At 39.3% G+C, this 21549-nt stretch overlaps 1 pseudogene; it reads left to right on the top strand.

The window, feature by feature from the left end:
* Positions 1 to 3012: 3012 nt before the first annotated feature.
* LOC116588955 lies at positions 3013 to 13546 on the top strand (annotated as a pseudogene).
* The last annotated feature ends 8003 nt before the right edge of the window (positions 13547 to 21549 follow it).

Below are 21549 nucleotides of genomic sequence, written 5' to 3'. Positions count from 1 at the left end.
GTTGGTGGCAGATCCTGGAAAGGGTGGCCATGTGGGGAATGGTCTGCACTTCTAGCTGTAGGCACAAAGGATCTTTCAGTGTCTCCTACACACAAACAGAGGCCTTGAGGGAATTTGAAGGGCCTAAATAACCTCACACTACAGGAAATCTCTGCTCTGAACAACCTTCAGTCCCAGAGAACACATATTACCTTCACTAAGACATCTCCTGCTTTCTTCTCTTCCTCCCTCTCTCTGAATCCACCCCAACTAGAACTGAGTAAGAAGAAGCAAACTCACCTCTGCCTGCAAAAATTTCCAGCAGGGGATAGAAAAGGATTTATCTTAAATCAGATTGGGACTACTGATGATTACATTGTTCCAAACAACCTAATTGCTGAATTCAGATACGTTTGTTTAACTTATAGGAATTTTAGCATGGTCTGTTCATTAAAATTTAATAAATAAATCATGGGGTATGCTATACTGCCTATATAACAAGGACAATAGTTCTGCTAATGAATGTGTGTGCGCATGCACGTGTATCTGCATGTACTTATTTACAAACACTACCCTAACAGAGAAGGATGATTTCACAACTCCAGGGTCTGTAAAAACAAAACAAAAGACAAACCCCTCAGAGCTTTCAAAGGTCAGGTTTCAGATCCAGGTAAAGAGAGAACAAATCAAATTCACAAACTGCCACTCTCCCAAGTTAGAGATGAACCCAAACACCCCAGTCCCTTCATTTGCCCACAACAGGTTAGAAAGGCCAATGACCCTACCACACTAGCACTTTTCTTGATATCAGCAGTTGATGCTTTTCACCCTGATTGAAATTTATTTCCATAAGACTAGCTTCTGTCTGCTCTCAAGATGGGAAGGAGAAATGAAACAAAACGAGTAAAGCTTCTTATAGAGAGCTTTGGGAAGGAAACACATGGATCAGTATCCCTCCCACCCCCTCCCCCACCTCAACCCCCTAGCAGCTCTGATAGGAAGTTCTGAGGGCTATGGGGGGAAAGGCAGGGAAGAGAAGCAAAAAGAAAGAGCTGGAGGTTCCTGAAATGAGGTCCAGATATGCCCTGGGTGCACGTGAGAACTATCCATTTCTAAGGCCTCATCAAATACCCCAATAAGTATTCTCTCTGGGTCTTGGTGTGCCACTGCAGAAAGTACCTGAGCGAACCATGGTGGACAACAATAGATGACATAGATAGAGGATATCAAGATATAAATATATTTTCACTTAGCAACTTAAAATATTCCCATTAACAAAGAGCCTGGTTGCTCAGTTGGTGAAGTCATTTGATGTCTCCATTTGATGTCATTGAGAAGACCTCACTCAGGTGCCCTCAGAAATCCCCTCCAACATAGGAAGCCAGAGTATAGGGACAGGAGACCATGAGTAGTGTCTGGATAGGACTTCTTTCTGCAACAGGGAAAGGGAAATGAAAGTATTTTCTATTTTCCCAAATCTAGTAATTTGAAGAGAACCAATAACTGCTTTAAAACTAACCATATCATAAGTTGCTAAACAACAACTTGGGTTAAAGCTGCTATTACAAAATATGAAAAGTTTTCTATAAAAGGCCTCTACATTTACCATATATTTACTTGTTGCCTTATAAGAGCAACAAGCCTAAATCATAGGACCAGATTCTCAGCAGAGACTGATATTGTAGAGCTCTCAACTGGCCCATTCCTTTGCCTCCAAGAAGTGTATTCTTTAACAATCTTAGGGGCAAACCATGTTGTGGGTCTCTTCCAAGTGACCTAGAAGTCAGTGTCAGAGAATCTTCAAAGCCCTTGGAGGTGATCAATCAATAATGTGTAAGATTTTTTCCCCCTCATGATTTGTGAGGGCAGCTGTGGGGCAGGATAAAATCTCAGGAAAACACTGTAGAAAATCCACCGTGAGCATATGTGTCATGACTGATATTAAGCAGTGAACTCACCATTGAACAGCTGCCTTGTCACCAGGTCTCTCTGTATTGGAATTATTCAGATTCCAGTGCTTTCTACATGTGGTTTAATTTTCCTTTTTCCTGCATTGTTCCTTCAGAAACATGAAGGTCAGAGTATCATAACATTCAGTTTTCTCAATAATGAACACCAAATGAATTCTTATGATCAGAACTTAAATAATTTATGACATGAGGAGACTTTCATAATGTTATGACACGAGGAAAGTTATGATAAAGCCCTCCTGCAGGTTATTATCTCTAACCTTCCCAGTAAAGTGAGCTCTGCCCAATTTAGTCCACCCTATTCATCGATCTGTGACCTCACATGAGATATGTCCCCAGCAGTCTCCTCCAATCTCTGGTAATATTTAAGATGGTAAGAATTATAGTCCACTCTTTCCAATAACCATTATCTATGGCGTATCTACCATCTTTCTCCAGCTTTGGGAGTGTTGACACCCAGAGTTTCTCCTCTGATGTTTTCTCAATAGAGCACAGTTCCAGGAACACCCAACTCTTGGGGAAGCTGGCCATTTGGGAGTCTAGAACACTGGAGGACAAACCTAGAGCAACAAGAAGCTTCTGACATGAAACTCTGTCATCCACTGCTGCCAAGAATCAGGCATTCTCTAGAGCAGGACAATCTCTCTTCTCTTTAGGTGATTTATTATTCCTTATTTCAAGTCCACAGCTGTCATAGCACAGAGGAATGACCTGTCATTAGCTCTCACTTTTGAGTGTTTCCATTCATTCTATTCTCACTATTAAGTTTCAAGTACATCTCTATCTAGAACTTGGACTGGGATGGAAGAGTCAGTGAGTGACTTCCCAACCTCCTCAAAAACATGATATTCTGTGTTTTTATTTGGTTACATGTTTATTTGATTGTTTAAGAACTTAACTTCTTTATCTAATGACTGAAGTAGTTCTGTTCCTGAACCATTTATAAGAACTCTTTCCTTAGTAACAGATGTGTCATCTCAAAACTTCTTTCTGATTGGCTGGAGTTCAACTGATTTGAATTCTAACATCAGATTCTATTTTCTTTTCTTCAGGTTTTGGCAGTTCTACCCCACTCTCATGCTCTACTGACTCCCATCAAAGCCCCCCAAAATGGCCGTAAATGGAGTCCTGGTGCCAGCATTTTTTATCATGGCTTTCCTGATGGGTCCTCAAGAATCCTGGGCTATCAAAGGTAAGTGCTGAGAGAAGCAAAAACTAGGGATATAAGTTCTGAGAGCACTGGAGAGCTGAACTGTAGACATTTGCAAAACAATCTTTGGAGTTGAAAAAAAAAAGTGTGACAGGTACTGTGTGTCTATAATCTGAAAGTATACTAAATTGTAGTCTGGAGGAGTTCTGCCATTACAAACTGAAATCAGTCACGTTTAGTTTATAAGAGTGAGAAATGAGTTCATTAATACAATTGACTTTGAATAAGCCAAATTTGAGGTGGAAATATTTCTGAGAAGCATTATCAAGCTACCCACTGGGTTTCAATCTCTCTTTGTGGAAAATTAGTGTACTCAAAAATGTAAAATCTTTTGTGGGGATTAAATGACAAAAGTACAACATTCTCTGCTCCTTTCTTAGCTGAAAACATGGTGGTTTCTTTTTGGCATGTGAATCCTGTCAGCATATTTTGAGCACAAACATAGAAAGGAAAGAGCAAAAATCTACACCAGCAAAGGGAAGGCCAGGTATGCTGATACGAACTGCATTATATACTTAAGTATACATAGCAAATATTCTGTTATATTTGTAAAATTATACAATCTTGTATGTCATTTTTATCTCCACTGAAAAAAGAAGAGAATTTAAGATTTCATTTGATTCCAAACTCCAGGCTCACAGTTGAAACAGTGTTTCCCACTTCTTAGAGCTTCAATACCCTGAAAGAGCCTCTGAAATTAAGGCAAAAGTATATTTAATAGCTGGGAAAATGCTGAGAGTGAGGAATTCTCTTTTAGGAGCTATTGCTGGATTTCCATTTGGAATCATTTCTCAGCTAGTAACATGGAACCTAACAACAGCTTCAAAGACTCTGGGATTTTCAGGCCCCATTTCCTTCACTCCACCCTCTCTAACTCTGTCCCTTTATTTCTCCCCTCCCAGATCTGTTCAGCATGGATGTCCTGCACCTGAGCCTCATCTTCCCACTCCTCCCTGCTCTCCATCATAATTCCACTCCATACAGATCCACTCCATACACAGCTCCCCCACACGCACCCACATATTTGTCTCACATCCTGGCTTCTTCTTCCTTGTCGCCTCCTGGTTCCCATCCTAACTCTCTTTACTGCCTTTTCAGAGGACCATGTGATCATCCAGGCTGAGTTCTATCTGACCCCTGACCAATTGGGCGAGTTTATGTTTGACTTCGATGGTGATGAGATTTTCCACATGGATATGGAATAGAAGGAGACAGTATGGCGGCTGGAAGAATTTGGATGCTTTGCCAGCTTTGAGGCACAGGGTGCCTTGGCCAACATAGCTGTGGACAAAGCTAACCTGGACATCATGATAAAGCGCTCCAACCACACCCCAAACACCAATGGTACCTCCTGCCCTCCTAGACTAGGGAATCCTAACTTTGAAATAGATGCTTCAGCTGGTTGTGTTACATTATTATAACCGACTTCTCCTCCCAGGGGACTGGCCTCTCCATAAGCAAGTGCCTACTTGTCACGTCTCAGACGCAAGAACTTTACATGACTTTGTTCCTTTCCTGATAAGCTCACACCTTGTCCCTGCCACCAACAGTCACTCACACAGTCATTGCCCCTAATCGATGCTGGGGGAACCAGGAATGAAATCATCTCCAGTACCTAAAATATCCTTCTATCTCTTATACCATAACACTGGTTCCAGTTCATGTGAGAGAGCATCAGAGATAGGGCTCTGAGACCATGGATGGCACGGATTCTCAGGGAAGAGTTTCCACTGCTTTTTCTGCTTCAGTGGGAGGGAGAGAGGCTAGCCTAAGCAGGGAAAGCTAATTTCTGTCCTATGTCCCCAGTACCTCCAGAGGTGACTGTGCTCTCAAACATCCCTGTGGAACTGGGAGAGCCCAACACCCTCATCTGCTTCATCGACAAGTTCTCCCCACCAATGATCAATGTCACGTGGCTTTGAAATGAAAACCCTGTTACCACAGGAGTGTCCGAGACAGTCTTCCTGCCCAGGGAAGACCACCTTTTCCGCAAGTTCCACTATCTCCCCTTCCTGCCCTCAGCCAACGATGTCTATGACTGCAAGGTGGAGCACTAGGGTTTAGAGGAACCTCTTCTCACGCACTGGGGTATGGACTGTTCTTCGTTCTCTTTTTATGATTTCCTCCTGTGACACATGAGTCTGATGCTTTAGGACCCAGAGTCCCCTAACTTGTCCATAACAATTGCTATAATTTCTATTCCTTGTCTTCTCCCATTATTCAGCTCTCCTGCTTTTTAATCTGTGTTCCCTTAAGGCATCACTCTGTCCTCTTCTTATTTATGACTAATGACTATTCTTTTGACTACATACTCTACATTTGGTTCCAAGTGCTATTCCATACCACAGTCATCACTTCCAAACTATTGTCTGTATTATTTTTCCCCAGAGTTTGAACCACCAACCCCTCTCCCAGAGACAATCGAGAAGGTGGTGTGTGCCCTGGGTCTGATTGTGGGTTTGGTGGGTCTCATTGTCGGGACCATCTTCATCATCAAGGGCATGCGCAAGGCCAATGCTGGTGAATACTGAGGGCCTCTGTGAGGCACTGCAGGTGGGTTTGATGTGGTCAGAGAAAAACATGGATGGAATTACCCAAAGGAAGGAAACAAAAAGAGTGGAAAGAAGGATGTGTGATATCTTTAACGGAAAGTGATAGGATGGTCATGACTCTTGATTTATCTTTATTAGGACAGAATCAGATATTAGCATCATCTGGTATCCCAAATCTTCAAGGTCCCACATTCATTCCCATAAGTGTGTTCTTACACCACAACTTCAGTCTTGGAAATTATCTCCACTACCTAAGACCATTGTTTCACATACCACTACTGAATCACTGATCTAGGAAAGGCTTGGAACTTTCTGGTACATATTTTCTGAAACAGTACCTCAGTTCAGAAATATTTCCAGAGTTTGGCTTTTGGGGGGTTAGAATACATTAACAGCATCAGACAAAAATTCCTTGAAGGCAAATGTTTGTTTCTGGTTCTCTAATCTGAAAATTGGTATTGAAACTTCTAAGAGAAGGTAAGCCTTGGTTTACTCATTCATGCTCACTTAGAGAGAAGGGGATGCAGTTCATGTTGGAAAGGTTGTATTCACTAGGCAGAGGTCAGATGAATATTTAGAGACATTTCCAAAGTCAAAGGATAAAGGAAGAAGAAGAAGGAATCTGAAAAAGAGTAAAACATTCATCTTAACTCTTTAATAACTATGTCTGTCCTACTACAGGCAATGGAGTTTCCTAAAGAAATAAGTGAAGAGGGGAAGGAGTCAAGATGGTGGAGAAGTAATAGGCAGAGACTACATCAGGGAGCAGGAGTTCAGCTAGATAGCTTATCTAAACATTGCAAACATCTACAAATCCAACGGGAGATCGAAGACAAGAAGAACAGCAATTCTAGAAACAGAAAATCAACCACTTTCTGAAAGGTAGGACTGACAGAGAAGTGAATCCAGAGCTATGGGAAGATAGACTGTGGGGGTAGGGGCTGGCTCCCAGCAAGCGGCGGAGCAAGGGAGCACAAAATCAGGACTTTTAAAAGTCTGTTCCACTGAGGACATCACTCCAAGGCTAAACCAGGGTGAAGCCCACGCGGAGTTAGCGCCGCCCCCGTTCCCGCAGTGTCACAGAAGGATCAGGGATGTCTGAGAGTCACAGAGCTTGCAGGTATTAGAATGGGGAAGCTGGCTATAGAGACAGAGCCAAGGAGTGAGCTCTCAGCTCCGGGTTACCTTAAACTGGTCGCTGGCTGGGTGAGCTCGGAGTGCAGCCAGAGGCCAGGGAGAAGGGAGTTATTGGGCACTATTCTCTGAGGGCACACTGAGGAGTGGGGCCCCGAGCTCTCGACTTCTCTGGGCCAGAGACTGGGAGGCTGCCATTTTCATTCCTATCCTCCAGAACTCTATGAAAAGCATTCAGGGAACAAAGCTCCTGAGAGCAAACCTGAGCAGATTACTCAGCCCGGCCCCTGGTAAGGGCAGTGCAATTCCGCCTGGAGCAAAGACACTTGAAAATCACTAAAACAGGCCCCTCCCCCAGAAGATCAACAAGGAATCCAGCCAAGACCAAGTTTATCTACCAAGGAGTACAGGTTCAATACCAAGGAGAGCAGTGGAATTCCAGAGGAGGAGAAAGCAAAACACGGAACTCATGGCTTTCTCCCCATGATTCTTTAGTCTTGCAGTTAATTTAATTTTTTTTTCTACTTTTTTTTCTTCTTCTCAAAATTTTTTTTTAACATTTACCCTTTTCTTCTTTAACTTTTTTTAACTAGGTTATCTAATATATATATATTTTTTTCTTTTTTATATTATTTCTATATTTGTTTTCTTTATTTATGAGTTTCTTTTTTTTTTTTTCTGAACCGTTTTTTATCCCCTTTCTCCCCCCGCATGCTTTGGGGTCTCTTCTGATTTGGCGAAAGCGTATTTGCTTGGGGTCTTTGACACCCTTTTAGTATTTTACTTGCTCCTTCATATACTCTTATCTAGACAAAATGACAAGGCAGAAAAATTCACCACAAAAAAAGAACAAGAGGCAGTACCAAAGGCTAGGGACCTAATCAATACAGACATTGGTAATATGTCAGATCTAGAGTTCAGAATGACGATTCTCAAGGTTCTAGCCAGGCTTGAAAAAGGCATGGAAGATATTAGAGAAACCCTCTTGGGAGATATAAAAGCCCTTTCTGGATAAATAAAAGAACTAAAATCTAACCAAGTTGAAATTTAAAGAAAGCTATTAATGAGGTGCAATAAAAAATGGAGGCTCTCACTGCTAGGATAAATGAGACAGAAGAAAGAATTTGTGATATAGAAGACTAAATGACAGAGAATAAAGAAGCTGAGCAAAAGAGGGACAAACAGCTACTGGACCACGAGGGGAAAATTCAAGAGATAAGTAACACCGTAAGACGAAACAACATTAGAATATTTGGGATTCCAGAAGAAGAAGAAAGAGAGAGGGGAACAGAAGGTATATTGGAGAGAATTTCCCTATATGGCAAAGAGAACAAGCATAAAAATCCAGGAGGTGCAGAGAACCTCCCTCAAAATCAACAAGAAGGGACGCGGGGGTGGCTCAGTTGGTTGGACGACTGCCTTCAGCTCAGGTCATGATCCCAGAGTCCTGGGATCGAGTCCCGCATCGGGCTCCCAGCTCCATGGGGAGTCTGCTTCTCTCTCTGACCTTCTCCTCGCTCATGCTCTCTCGCACTGTCTCTCTCTCAAATAAATAAATAAAATCTTTAAAAAAAAAAATCAACAAGAATAAGTCCACACCCCATCACCTAAGAGTAAAATTTAAAAGTCTTAGGGACAAAGAGAAAATCCTGAAAGCAGCCCGGGAAAAGAAGTCTGTAACATACAATGGTAAAAATATTAGATTTGCAGCAGACTTACCCACAGGCACCTGGCAGGGCAGAAAGAACTGGCATGATATATTCAGAGCACTAAACGAGAAAAACATGCAGCAAAGAATACTATATCCAGCTAGGCTATCATTGAAAATAGAAGGAGAGATACAAACCTTCCAGGACAAACAAAAACTGAAAGAATTGGCAAACACCAAGCCAGCTCTACAGGAAATATTGAAAGGAGTCCTCTAAGCAAAGAGAGAGCCTAAAAGTAGTAGATCAGAAAGGAACAGAGATAATATACAGAAACAGTCACCTTACAGGCAATACAATGTCACTAAATTCATATCTCTCAATAGTAACCCTGAATGTTAATGGGCTAAATGCCCCAATCAAAAGACACAGGGTATCAGAATGGTTTTAAAAAAAAATCTATATGTTGCCTACAAAAAACTCATTTTAGACCCAAACACACCTCCAGATTTAAAGTGAGGGGGTGGAAAAGAATTTACCATGCTAATGGATATCAAAAGAAAGCTGGGGTGGCAATCCTTATATCAGATCAATTACATTTTAAGCCAAAGACTATAATAAGAGATGAGGAAGGACACTATATCATACTCAAAGGGTCTGTCCAACAAGAAGATCTAACAATTTTAAATATCTATGCCCCTAATGCGGGAACAGCCAACTATATAAACCAATTAGTAACAAAATCAAAGTAACACATCAACAATAATACAATAATAGTAGGGGGCTTTAACACTCCCCTCACTGAAATGGACAGATCATCCAAGCAAAAGATCAACAAGGAAATAAAGGTCTGGACCTTTATTTGGTCCAGATCTGGACCAGATGGACATCACAGATATATTCAGAACATTTCATCCCAAAGCAACAGAATACAGATTCTTCCTTAGTGCATATGGAACATTTTCCAGAATAGACCACATGCTGGGTCCTAAATCAGTCTCAACCGGTATCAAAAGATTGGGATCATCCCCTGTGGGATCAGACCACAATGCTCTGAAGCTAGAACTCAATCACAAGAGGAAATTTGAAAATAACCCAAATACATGGAGACTAAACAGCATCCTTCTAAAGAATGAATGGGTCAACCAGGAAATTAAAAAGAATTGAAAAAATTCATGGAAACAAATGATAATGAAAACACAATGGTTCAAAATCTGTGGGACACAGCAAAGGCAGTCCTGAGAGGAAAATATATTGCGGTACAAGCCTTTCTCAAGAAACAAGAAAGGTCTCAAGTACACAACCTAATCCTACACCTAAAGGAGCTGGAGAAAGAACAAGAAAGAAACCCTAAACTCAGCAGGAGAAGAGAAATCATAAAGATCAGAGCAGAAATCAATGAAATAGAAACAAAAAAAAAAAAAAACAAACAAACAATAGAACAAATCAACAAAACTAGGAGCTGGTTCTTTGAAAGAATTAATAATATTGATAACCCCCTGGCCAGACTTATCAAAAAGAAAAGAGAAAGGACCCAAATAAATAAAATCATGAATGAAAGAGGAGAGATCACAACTAACACCAAAGAAATACAGACAATTATAAGAACATACTATGAGCAACGCTACGCCAACAAATTTGACAATCTGGAAGAGATGGGGGCATTCCTAGAGACATATAAACTACCACAACTGAACCAGGAAGAAATAGAAAAACCTGAACAAACCCATAACCAGTAAGGAGATTGAAACAGTCATCAAAAATCTCCAAACAAACAAAAGCCCAGAGCCAGATGGCTTCCCAGGGAATTCTCCCAAACATTTAAAGAAGGACTAATTCCTATTCTCCTGAAACTGTTCCAAAAAATAAAAATGGAAGGAAAACTTCCAAACTCATTTTATGAGGCCAGCATCACCTTGATTCCAAAAGCAGACAAGGATCCCATCAAAAAAGAGAGCTACAGGGACGCCTGGGTGGCTCAGTTGGTTAAGCAGCTGCCTTCGGCTCAGGTCATGATCCCAGGGTCCTGGGATCGAGTCCCACATCGGGCTTCTTGCTCGGCAGGGAGCCTGCTTCTCCCTCTGCCTCTGCCTGCCTCTCTGTCTGCCTGTGCTCGCTCGCGCTCTCTCCCTCTGTCTCTGAAAAATAAATAAAATCTTTAAAAAAAAAAAAAAAGAGAGCTACAAACCAATATCCTTGATGAACACAGATGCAAAAATTCTCACCAAAAAAGTAGCCAATAGAATTCAACAGTACCCTAAAAGGATTATTCACCAGGACCAAGTGGGATTTATTCCAAGGCTGCAAGGTTGGTTCAACATCCTCAAATCAATCAATGTGATACAACACATTAATAAAAGAAAGAACAAGAACCATATGATACTCTCAATAGATGCTGAAAAGGCATTTGACAAAGCACAGTATCCCTTCCTGCTCAAAACTCTTCAAAGTGTAGGGATAGAGGGCACATACCTCAATATCATCAAAGCCATCTATGAAAAACCCACCACAAATATCATTCTCAATGGAGAAAACCTGAAAGCTTTTCTGCTAAGGTCAGGAACACAGCAGGGATGTCCGTTATCACCACTGCTATTCGACATAGTACTAGAAATCCTATCCTCAGCAAACAGACAACAAAAGGAAAATTAAAGGTATCAAAATTAGCAAAGAAGTCAAACTATCACTCTTCGCAGATGATATGATACTATATGTGGAAAACCCAGAAGACTCCACTCCAAAACAGCTAGAATTCATACAGAAATTCAGGAAATTGTCAGGGTATAAAATCAATGCACAGAAATCAGTTGCATTTCTCTACACCAACAAGACAGAAGAAAGGGAAATTAAGGAGTCAATCCCATTTACAATTGCACCCAAAACCATAAGATACCTAGGAATAAACCCAACCAAAGAGGCTAAGAATTTATACTCAGAAAACTATAAAGTACTCATGAAAGAAATTGAGGAAGACACAAAGAAATGGAAAAATGTTCCATGATCCTGGATTGGAAGAATAAATATTGTGAAAATGTCTGTGCTACCTAAAGCAATCTACACATTTAATGCAATTCCTACCAAAATTCCATCCATTTTTTTTTCAAATAAATAGAACAAATAATCCTCAAATTTATATGGAACCAGAAAAGACCTCGAATAGCCAAAGGAATATTGAAAAAGAAAGGCAAAGTTGGTGGCATCACAATTCCAGACTTCAAGCTCTATTACAAAGCTGTCATCCTCAAGACAGCATGGTACTGGCAAAAAACAGACACATAGATCAATGGAACAGAATAGAGAGCCCAGAAATAGACCCTCAACTCTATGGTCAACTAATCTTCGACAAAGCAGGAAAGAAAGTCCAATGGAAAAAAGACAGCCTCTTCAATAAATGGTGCTGGGAAAATTGGACAGCCACATGCAGAAAAATGAAATTGGACCATTTCCTTACACCACACACAAAAATAGACTCAAAATGGATGAAGGACCTCAATGTGCGAAAGGAATCCATCAAAATCCTTGAGGAGAACACAGGCAGCAACTTCTTTGACCTCAGCCACAGCAACGTCTTCCTAGGAACATCTCTAAAAGCAAGGAAAGCAAGGGCCAAAATGAATTATTGGGATTTCATCAAGATCAAAAACTTTTGCACATCAAAGGAAACAGTTAACAAAATCAAAAGACAACTGACAGAATGGGAGAAGATATTTGCAAACGACATATCAGATAAAGGACTAGTGTCCAAAATCTATAAAGAACTTAGCAAACTCAACACCCAAAGTACAAATAATCCAATCAAGAAATGGGCAGAAGACATGAACAGACATTTCTGCAAAGAAGACATCCAGATGGCCAACAGACACACGCAAATGTGCTCCATATCACTCGGCATCAGGGAAATACAAATCAAAACCACAATGAGATATCACCTCACACCAGTCAGAATGGCTAAAATTAACAAGTCAGGAAATGACAGATGCTAGTGAGGATGTGGAGAAAGGGGAACCCTCCTACACTGTTGGTGGGAATGCAAGCTGGTGCAACCACTCTGGAAAACAGCATGGAAATTCCTCAAAAAGTTAAAAATAGAACTACCCTATGACCCAGCAATTGCACTACTGTACCCTAAAGATACAAATGTAGTGATCAGAAGGGGCACGTGCACTCAAATGTTTATAGCAGCAATGTCTACAATAGCCAAACTATGGAAAGAACCTAAATGTCCATCAAGAGATGAATGGATAAAGAAGAAATGGTATACATACACAATGGAATACTATGCAGCCATCAAAAGAAATTAAATCTTGCCATTTGCGACAACATGGGTGGAACTAGAGGGTATCATGCTTAGCGAAATAAGTCAATCAGAGAAAGTCAACTATCATATGATCTCCCTGATATGAGAAAGTGGAGATGCAACATGGGGGGGTTAAGAGGGTAGGAGAAGAATCAATGAAACAAGATGGGATTGGGAGGGAGACAAACCATAAGTGACTCTTAATCTCACAAAACAAACTAAGGGTTGCTGGGGGAAGGGGGGTTGAGAGAGGGGGGTGGGGTTATGGACATTGGGGAGGGTATGTGCTATGGTGAGTGCTGTGAAGTGTGTAAACCTGGCGATTCACAGACCTGTACCCCTGGGGATAAAAATACATTATATGTTTATAAAAAATAAAAAACTAAAACTTAAAAAAAAAAGAAATCAGTGAAGAAATTTGTGCTTCAAAAGCTTTATAAACCTGGCAGTACTCCAACCATTCACCTCTCTGAAGACAACCATTCTTCCACATTAGTCTAAGAATATTAATGTCCTCCTCATCTGTCCAGATTCTGTTATTTAGTTATTCCTTGCTTGTTGTCCCTTCATGGGACTGTTTTCCTCAGTTTTTATATCGCCATGCAGTGTGTCTGGAATAGACCTCATAGGATTTTTCTCTCTATGGAACCTTGTAAGTGTTCAACACAGACATCCCTTCTACACTTTTGCTTGGGTTTCTTCAAATGGTGATTGTGATTTTCTTGAACACAATAAACTGTTGGATGGGTCTGAGATGAAGTTTTGGTATCTACGCCAGTACTTTTCAGGGACTAGGGAATAAATGTGATTCTTTCATGATTAAATGTGTGACTGTTGAATGTATATGCTAAGTTCTATAAGCAATCAGAAATATGTAAGTTTGGGTGGCCCAGTCAGTTAAGTGTTTGACTCTCAATTTCTACTCAGGTCATGATCTCAGCCTCCTGAGATCATGTCCTGCAAGGGCTCCACATTTCAGTGCAGAGTCTGCCTGAAATTCTCTCTCCCTCGGCCTCTCCCCTTGCTTCCTAAATAAATAAATAATTTTTTTTTTAAAAAAAGAAGAAATACCTAGGTTCATTAAGAACATGCTGCAGTAAAAACAGACACATAAACCAGAGGAACAGAGTAGAGAGCCCAGATATGGACCCTCAACTCTATGGGCAAATAATCTTCGACAAAACAGGAAAAAATATACAGTGGAAAAAAGACAGTCTCTTCAATAAATGGTGCTGGGAAAACTGGGCAGCTATATGTAGAAGAATGAAACTCGACCATTCTCTTACACTGTACACAAAGATAAACTCAAAATGGATAAAATACCTCAATGTGAGATGGGAATCCATCAGAATCTCCTCCTCTAGGGAGGAGAACATAGGCAGTAATCTCTCGATATCAGCCACAGCAATTTCTTTCAAGATATGTCTCCAAAGGCAAAGGAAACAAAAGCGAAAATAAACTTTTGGGACTTCATCAAAATCAAAAGCTTCTGCATAGCAAAGGAAACAGTCAACAAAACAAAGAGGCAACCCACAGAATGGGAGAAGATATTTGCAAATGACAGTACAGACAAAAGGTTGATATCCAGGATCTATAAAGAACTCCTCAAACTCAAAACACACAAAACAGACAAGCATATCAAAAAATGGGCAGAAGACATGAACAGACACTTCTCCAATGAAGACATACAAATGGCTATCAGACACATGAAAAAATGTTCATCATCACTAGCCCTCAGGGAGATTCTAATTAAAACCACATTGAGATATCACCTTATACCAGTTAGAATGGCCAAAATTAACAAGACAGGAAACAACATGTGTTGGAGGGGATGTGGAGAAAGAGGAACCCTCTTCCACTGTTGGTGGGAATGCAAGTTGGTGCAGCCTCTTTGGAGAACAGTGTGGAGATTCCTCAAGAAATTAAAAATAGAACTTCCCTATGACCCTGCCATTGCACTCCTGGGTATTTACCCCAAAGATACAGATGTAGTGAAAAGAAGGGCCATCTGTACCCCAATGTTTATAGCAACAATGGCCACAGTCGCCAAACTGTGGAAAGAACCAAGATGCCCTTCAGCAGACGAATGGATAAGGAAGATGTGGCCCATATATACTATGGAGTATTATGCCTCCATCAGAAAGGATGAATACCCAACCCTTGTAGCAACATGGACGGCACTGGAAGAGATTATGCTGAGCGAAATAAGTCAAGCAGAGAGAGTCAATTATCATATGGTTTCACTTATTTGTGGAGCATAACAAATAGCATGGAGGACATGGAGAGTTAGAGAGGAGAAGTGAGTTGGGGGAAATTGGAAGGGGAGGTGAACCATGAGAGACTATGGACTCTAAAAAACAATCTGAGGGGTTTGAATTGGCAGATGGGTGGGAGGTTGGGGTACCAGGTGGTGGGTATTATAGAGGGCACGGATTGCATGGAGCACTGGGTGTGGTGAAAAAATAATGAATACTGTTATGCCGAAAATAAATAAAAAATAAATTTAAAAAAAAAGAAGTACAGGCAACAACCTAAAAAAAAAAAATAGTTATGATGTAATCCACCCAGCTTTATTCAGATATACCCAGAATCCTAACCCAACCTCTCTGAATTCAATATGGTGCCTTATTAAAAGAATATATATAAATTTTTCAAAATGGAAAAAAAAAAAAAAAAGAACATGCTACAGGTTGCCTGGGTGGCTCGGTAGGTCAAGTGTCTGCGTTCAGCTTGGTTTACAATCCCAGCATCCTGAGAATGAGTCCTGCATCAGGCTCCTTGCTCAGCAGAAAGACCCCTTCTCCCTCTGCCTGCCACTCACCCTGCTTGTGCACTCTCTCTTTCACACACACACACACAAATAAATAAGTAAATTTTTCTTTTAAAGATTTTGTTTATTTATTTGACAGACAGAGAGATTCCAAGAGACAGACAGAGGAGGAAGGGGAATCAGGCTCCCTGCTGAGCGGAGAGCCCAATGAAGGTCTTGATCCCAGGACCCTAAGATCATGACCTGAGACGAAGGCAGAGGCTTAACCCACTGAACCACCCAGGTGCCCCAAATAAAATATTTTTTAAAATTAAAAAAAAAAAAAAAGAAAAACCACACCTTATTCACAGCATCTGCATGTAATCTAGTTGCTATGGTCTAGTGCCCTTATGAAAACCCTGAAAAGTAGAGTTGGTTTATTGGGATGTCTTTACTTAAGAATGGTTTCAAAATCTGGCTTTGGTTCTCCAAGTCAATGATACTTCTGGATCTTAGTAAAATAAATATTAAAGCATTGAGTTTAGCCACAGATAATGAGTTTGACTGATGATGTGGAGTAAATGGGAGTGGAGAAAGTAACAGAGTAGGGAGGATTTATATATATTATAGGATTTACATACCAATGACACCCACTCCAGTTTTAATGAAAAAGAGGATTGGACACTGTGGATCAGCATTGCCCATTTTATTAACATGGTCTTGGATGCCTGTTTTATTACTAGGAGAATTGTTTGACCTATTCTTGGAACAATTTCACAGTTATGAACAAAGCTGCTATAAACATTCCTGTGCCTTTCTTGTGTGGACATATGTTTTCAATTCATTTTAGTGACTACCTAGAAGTCTGATTGCAGGGCTCTAATGTAAGATCATGTTTAACTTTATAAGAAATCACCACAACCAGGTTCTCTGCATTCTCATCATCACGCAGCATTGTCATTATTTCATATTTTAACTCTTTCAATAGTTATAAAGTGATATCTCAGCACGGTCTTAATCTCTATTTCCTAGTGGCTAGAGACGTTGAACATCATCAGTCAGCTGATTTTCCATATGAATTATTCTCTCTGATATATGTCTTTTCACCCAATTTGTAATTAGAGTGGTTGTGGGGTGTGTGTGTGTGTGTGTGTGTGTGTGTGTGTGTGTGTGTTTATTGTCAAGTCCTAAAAGTTCTTTATAGATTCTAAACATGTTCTCTTTGTGATATTTTGTGTGTGCGAATATTTTATCTTTGTCTGTAGGTAACCTTTTCAGTCTCACAGCAGGATATTTTTCAGAATTAAAGTCTTTAATTTTGGTAAAGCCAATTCATTGATGTTTTTCCTTTATGGATCATGCCTTTGATGTCGTGTCTAAGAACTCTTCACCAGGCCCAAACGTTTCATCCCAAAGATTTCCTCCTATTTTCTTCTGAAAGTTTTATACTTTATATTAAGTATAAATATAAGTGTGTGTTCATAAAATGTGTGAGAATTAATTTCATCTTTTCCCTATATTTTTCTTCATCCTTTGATTTTGCTCATGTTTTGTTTCTGCCTATGGGTATCCATATGCTCCAACATCTTTGTTTGCAAAGACTATCCATCTTCCATTGAGTCGCATAGGATCCTTGTCAAAAATAAGTTGGTATGGGGCTATTTCTGGACTCCCCATACTCTTCCATCAGTCCATGTGTCTTTCCTTTGAGAATGCCCATTGATCTTTACTACCATATGTGTAGCCTTCAATTTGGCTTCAAGTTGAATTTGTTCAACTTTAGTTTTCCTTATCAAATTTAGCTTTATTTATCCTAATTTCATGGCTTTTTCATACACACTCTAGAATGTGTCTACAACTATTAAAAGTTTTGCTGAGATCTGCATATTAATTGCACTAAGTACGGATATCCAGTTGAGGGAGAACTGACATCTTTACTGTGTTCAATTTTTCAGCTGATGAATATGTAAATCTCTTCTTGTATTTAGATCTCCAATTTCTTTCATCATCATTCAGTTAGAAATGCATATTGTCTTAGAATTCTACTTTAGTTGGTTCTGTTCTTTTCCTTACTTTGAATGATTTTAAATTTTAAAAAGGTGTTTTGTTGCCTCATTTTTGGTTTACACCTTAATTGATGTATTTAGAAAAACAGTTGATGTCTTCTTTGATCTTGAATCCTGCCATCTTATTAGTTTTGTGAGGGTTTTTTTGTGTGTTGTGGGAAATAATTACTTGGGATATTTTATGGAGACTATCACATCAAATGAGCTTGAAGATAGATTTATTTCTTCCTTTCCAATATGCTTGTGTTCTGAACACCTCCTATTCATCTGTTGATGATGGAGGGGTCCCCCTCTAAATAGTATGAGATGGCTGAACACACAACACCCAGTATGGACAGATGAGATTAATAGCAGTTTTCTACATGTCCTCAGAGCCGGAGGGAGAAGGGCACAGCATTCCATATAGTGCCACATGAGGGTTGCACTCAGGAACACAGTGAATTATCAGGGCTGTGAAAGGCAGGCTTTGTAGTAATAGGAAGATGAGGTGTCCCTTGTCTCCCACAGGAGATGCTATTGGTTTGTTTGAATAGCTCCATGGGTAGGCAGGGAACCAAAGGCCTCAGGCTGAGGTTCAGGTGGTGTGCAGCTTTTCAAGCTGATAAGTAGCTGGGTAGAAGTCTTTCCTTATGGGTTGGTAAAAGATACCTGAGTGGTGCTGGGGTGGCTCAGTGGGTTAAAGCCTCTGCCTTTGACTCAGGTCATGATCCCAGGGTCCTGGGATTGAGCCCTGCATTGGGCTCTCTGCTCCACAGGGAGCCTGCTTCCTCCTCTCTCTCTCTCTGTCTGCCTATCTGCCTACTTGTGATCTCTCTCTCTCTGTCAAATAAATAAAATCTTAAAAAAAAAAAAGATACCTGATATAAGCAGAGGCACACATGGTGATGCTCTTAGTGGCCTTTTTGAGGCTTTGCCACAATAATTAGTACTTTCTGACATATTGATGGCAAGGATTAGAGGATTGCTAAAATGAAGGGCTTTGAGAGACAGAACATGTTGGTAAAAACTCTAGGGAATTGATGCTCCTCCAGTTGATCCTAGAAATCATCAGTGAACAAAGTCAGAAGAAAGCCTTTAAGAGGACAATAGAGGATGATTTTAAATGGCTTAATGAGGGTTCTTTAAACTAATTAGGCCTAATTATTCTACTTGCACTCCCAAGTTGAGAAATCTATTCCTTAAACTAAACAACCTGAATGAAAGAGTGACAAAATTGAGCTCAAAAATATCAACTCCTTCATACTTTCTACTACTCTACTTCCTCTTATCCTTTAAATGAGCTGCTAGGGATAGAGGCATTGAAATCAGAATCTTCCTTCTCCTCATCACCCTAAGGCAATGATAACTCTGAGGTGAAAAACTGACCAGAATGAAAGCTGAGACTCAGAGCCTGATAGGAATTTCTTTGAAGGCCTTCTCCCCTTAAGTTCAAATTAGAACTATGCATCCAGAGGGGAAAAAGCAAACTGAAGGTGAAGTGACCAGATGGATAGATCAACCTATAACATGTTTTAATTTGCAACCCAATTCCTTGAGAGATTTAAAGCAACTGTCCTTATCTTGCAAATCTTTTTTTTTTTTTTTAAGATTTTATTTATTTATTTGACAGACAGAGATTACAAGTAGGCAGAGAGGCAGGCAGAGAGATGTGGGGCTCAATCCCAGGACCCTGGGATCATGCCTGAGCAGAAAGCAGAGGCTTTAACCCACTGACCAACCCAGGTGCCCCCTTATCTTGCAAATCTTTGCAAAACATGAACTATGGGTCCAGATACAATTCAAAGTTCTTCAGCCTCTCTGGGAACTCTTATCTAAACCATTCTCTGTTCCTAAGCCTGAAGGAAAAAGAGGTGGCAAGGGGGGTGATGGGTGGTAGATGTGGGGGTTATTTAAAATTCCAGTGGCTAGGGATGCCTAAGTTGCTCAGTCACCTAAGTATCTACTCTCAGTTTCCCTTCAAGTCATGATCTCATGACCCCTGAGATCAAACCCCATGAAGCATTCCTCATTCAGTGGGGAGTCCTGAAAGCTAAAAACTCTCTTTTTCTTTCTTTTTCTTTCTGAAATAATCTTTTAAAAAAATCAACCAATAAAATTCAAATGACTAGAAAGCACCATTGCTCAGAATCTAACCCACAGCTTGCAGAAGGTTACTTGTCAAGAAGAAATACAAATCTTATCTATAAGGTCTTTACATTTGTGTTTATATATATGTTATAAATATGAGAGATTGTTCTACCTGTGGAGGTTACTGACAAAGTTAATTTGTAAAATAGCTCTATGCAGTTGTTTCAAAGACAGACAATTATAAGAATTAGGTATTCTAAAATTCAGAAAGAAACTAACCCAAGTATTTCTCAAGTTCACATGTACTAGAAAAATATTCAGTATCAAAGCTAATTAATGGCTATTGATTTCATTAAAATACACACAGTATTACAATTAAAACATTTATTCTGCCAATATTTACTTAAGTTAAGAAAATTGACATGCTTTCTGATATAAAACTTTTTTTATTAATATAGTTCAGGAGAATGACTAACTTTGATATCCTCAAAAGTTTTTATGAGTAATCTAAGCATACATGTCAAGGACAAGTAAATTAAATCAATGTCAATAAGATTTTTAAAATTGTAGATAAAGCTTTAAACAGCTTCCAAAATCTTTGCTAACCTGAAACTTCTAACTTTTGCTAGGTTAAATGATAAATTGAGTTAAATTCATTGGATATTTAAGGTTTTTTTCCAAATAAAATAAAATACTGAAATATCAATTACTAAACATAGATTGATCTACTTTTATCTTATTACAGAGAAGCTGTAAGATACATTTGGGTCTGTCAGTAAAGATGTTTTATGCTTTATTGAAAGATTGTACTATAAAGAAGAACATGTTTCTAGAAATTATTTAATATGTTAATAAATTTGCCAGTCTAGAGAATTCTGATGTCACAGAGAGTTCACAGTTGCTTACTACTTAGTTTTCACACACAAAAATTAAGACTTCTAAGCGCTAAGAGTTCTAACAAAAATAATAAGATGCTTTAAAACACCAAGGAAAACATCTCTGTATGCAAAGAGAAATGTATGCTCTTGTTAAGAAAATTTTGAGAGACAGAGATGCATTTGTTAAAGGTAATAAATAATTTTGTTCCAAAATGAAACTGGTTGTTTAGAGAGAGGAAATATTTGAATATTTTTAGAAGGTTGTAGAAAATTGGGAAAAAGGAATCCTTAGAAAAGAATTTTATGAGTCGTCAGGACTAAGATTGGGAATAAATGAGTTTTAATAGAGAAAGTACAGTAGTAAAAGAAATGGAACTGGTTTATTTCTTAGTTAAGTTGACAATGTTTTCTTGGATGGTTGGTCTGCTCTTGATAGCAAATTGTAAACAAAGATTTTTCTTTATCTGCCTGGGAAAACCGTTTCTATGTTTTGTCTTTATCAGGTCTTCAGTTACTTCAGAAAATTTCATATTCTCAATATTAGAAGAGCTAAGTTTTGCCAACCACGATACAACCTTCTGTTTTTGTCTTTAGAATCTCTTACTGCCACTTTGGTTAAATAGGTAATTAAGCTTTAAGTTTTGTCATGATCCCTGATTCTATTTAGGAATGTGCTTTAAAACCTTCTGATATTTTTGACAAACTTTCAAAAATTTCAAGTTCTAAATGGTCTCCTTCACTAATTAGGCTTATTTATTTGTTTCGTCAAATATAAGGGAAGCATTGTCAGATAAATAATGAATTACTTTCTTGGTTTATATCACATGGGTGAATGCTAAAACTTCCCTAGAAGATTTATGAAATTCCTGAAGTTTTAATATGTCCTGGTTTAGTGTCATCCTTTATAATTCTAATTATGGAAGTGTTGTGTGTCACAGAAATAATACAGATTTCTTGTCACCTGCATTACAATGAACTCTCATCTGATTTCAGACCATAGT

The sequence above is a fragment of the Mustela erminea genome, chromosome 4 (genome assembly GCF_009829155.1).
Source record: "Mustela erminea isolate mMusErm1 chromosome 4, mMusErm1.Pri, whole genome shotgun sequence".
NCBI lineage: Eukaryota > Metazoa > Chordata > Mammalia > Carnivora > Mustelidae > Mustela > Mustela erminea.
This window is presented reverse-complemented; position numbering and strand designations above follow the sequence as displayed.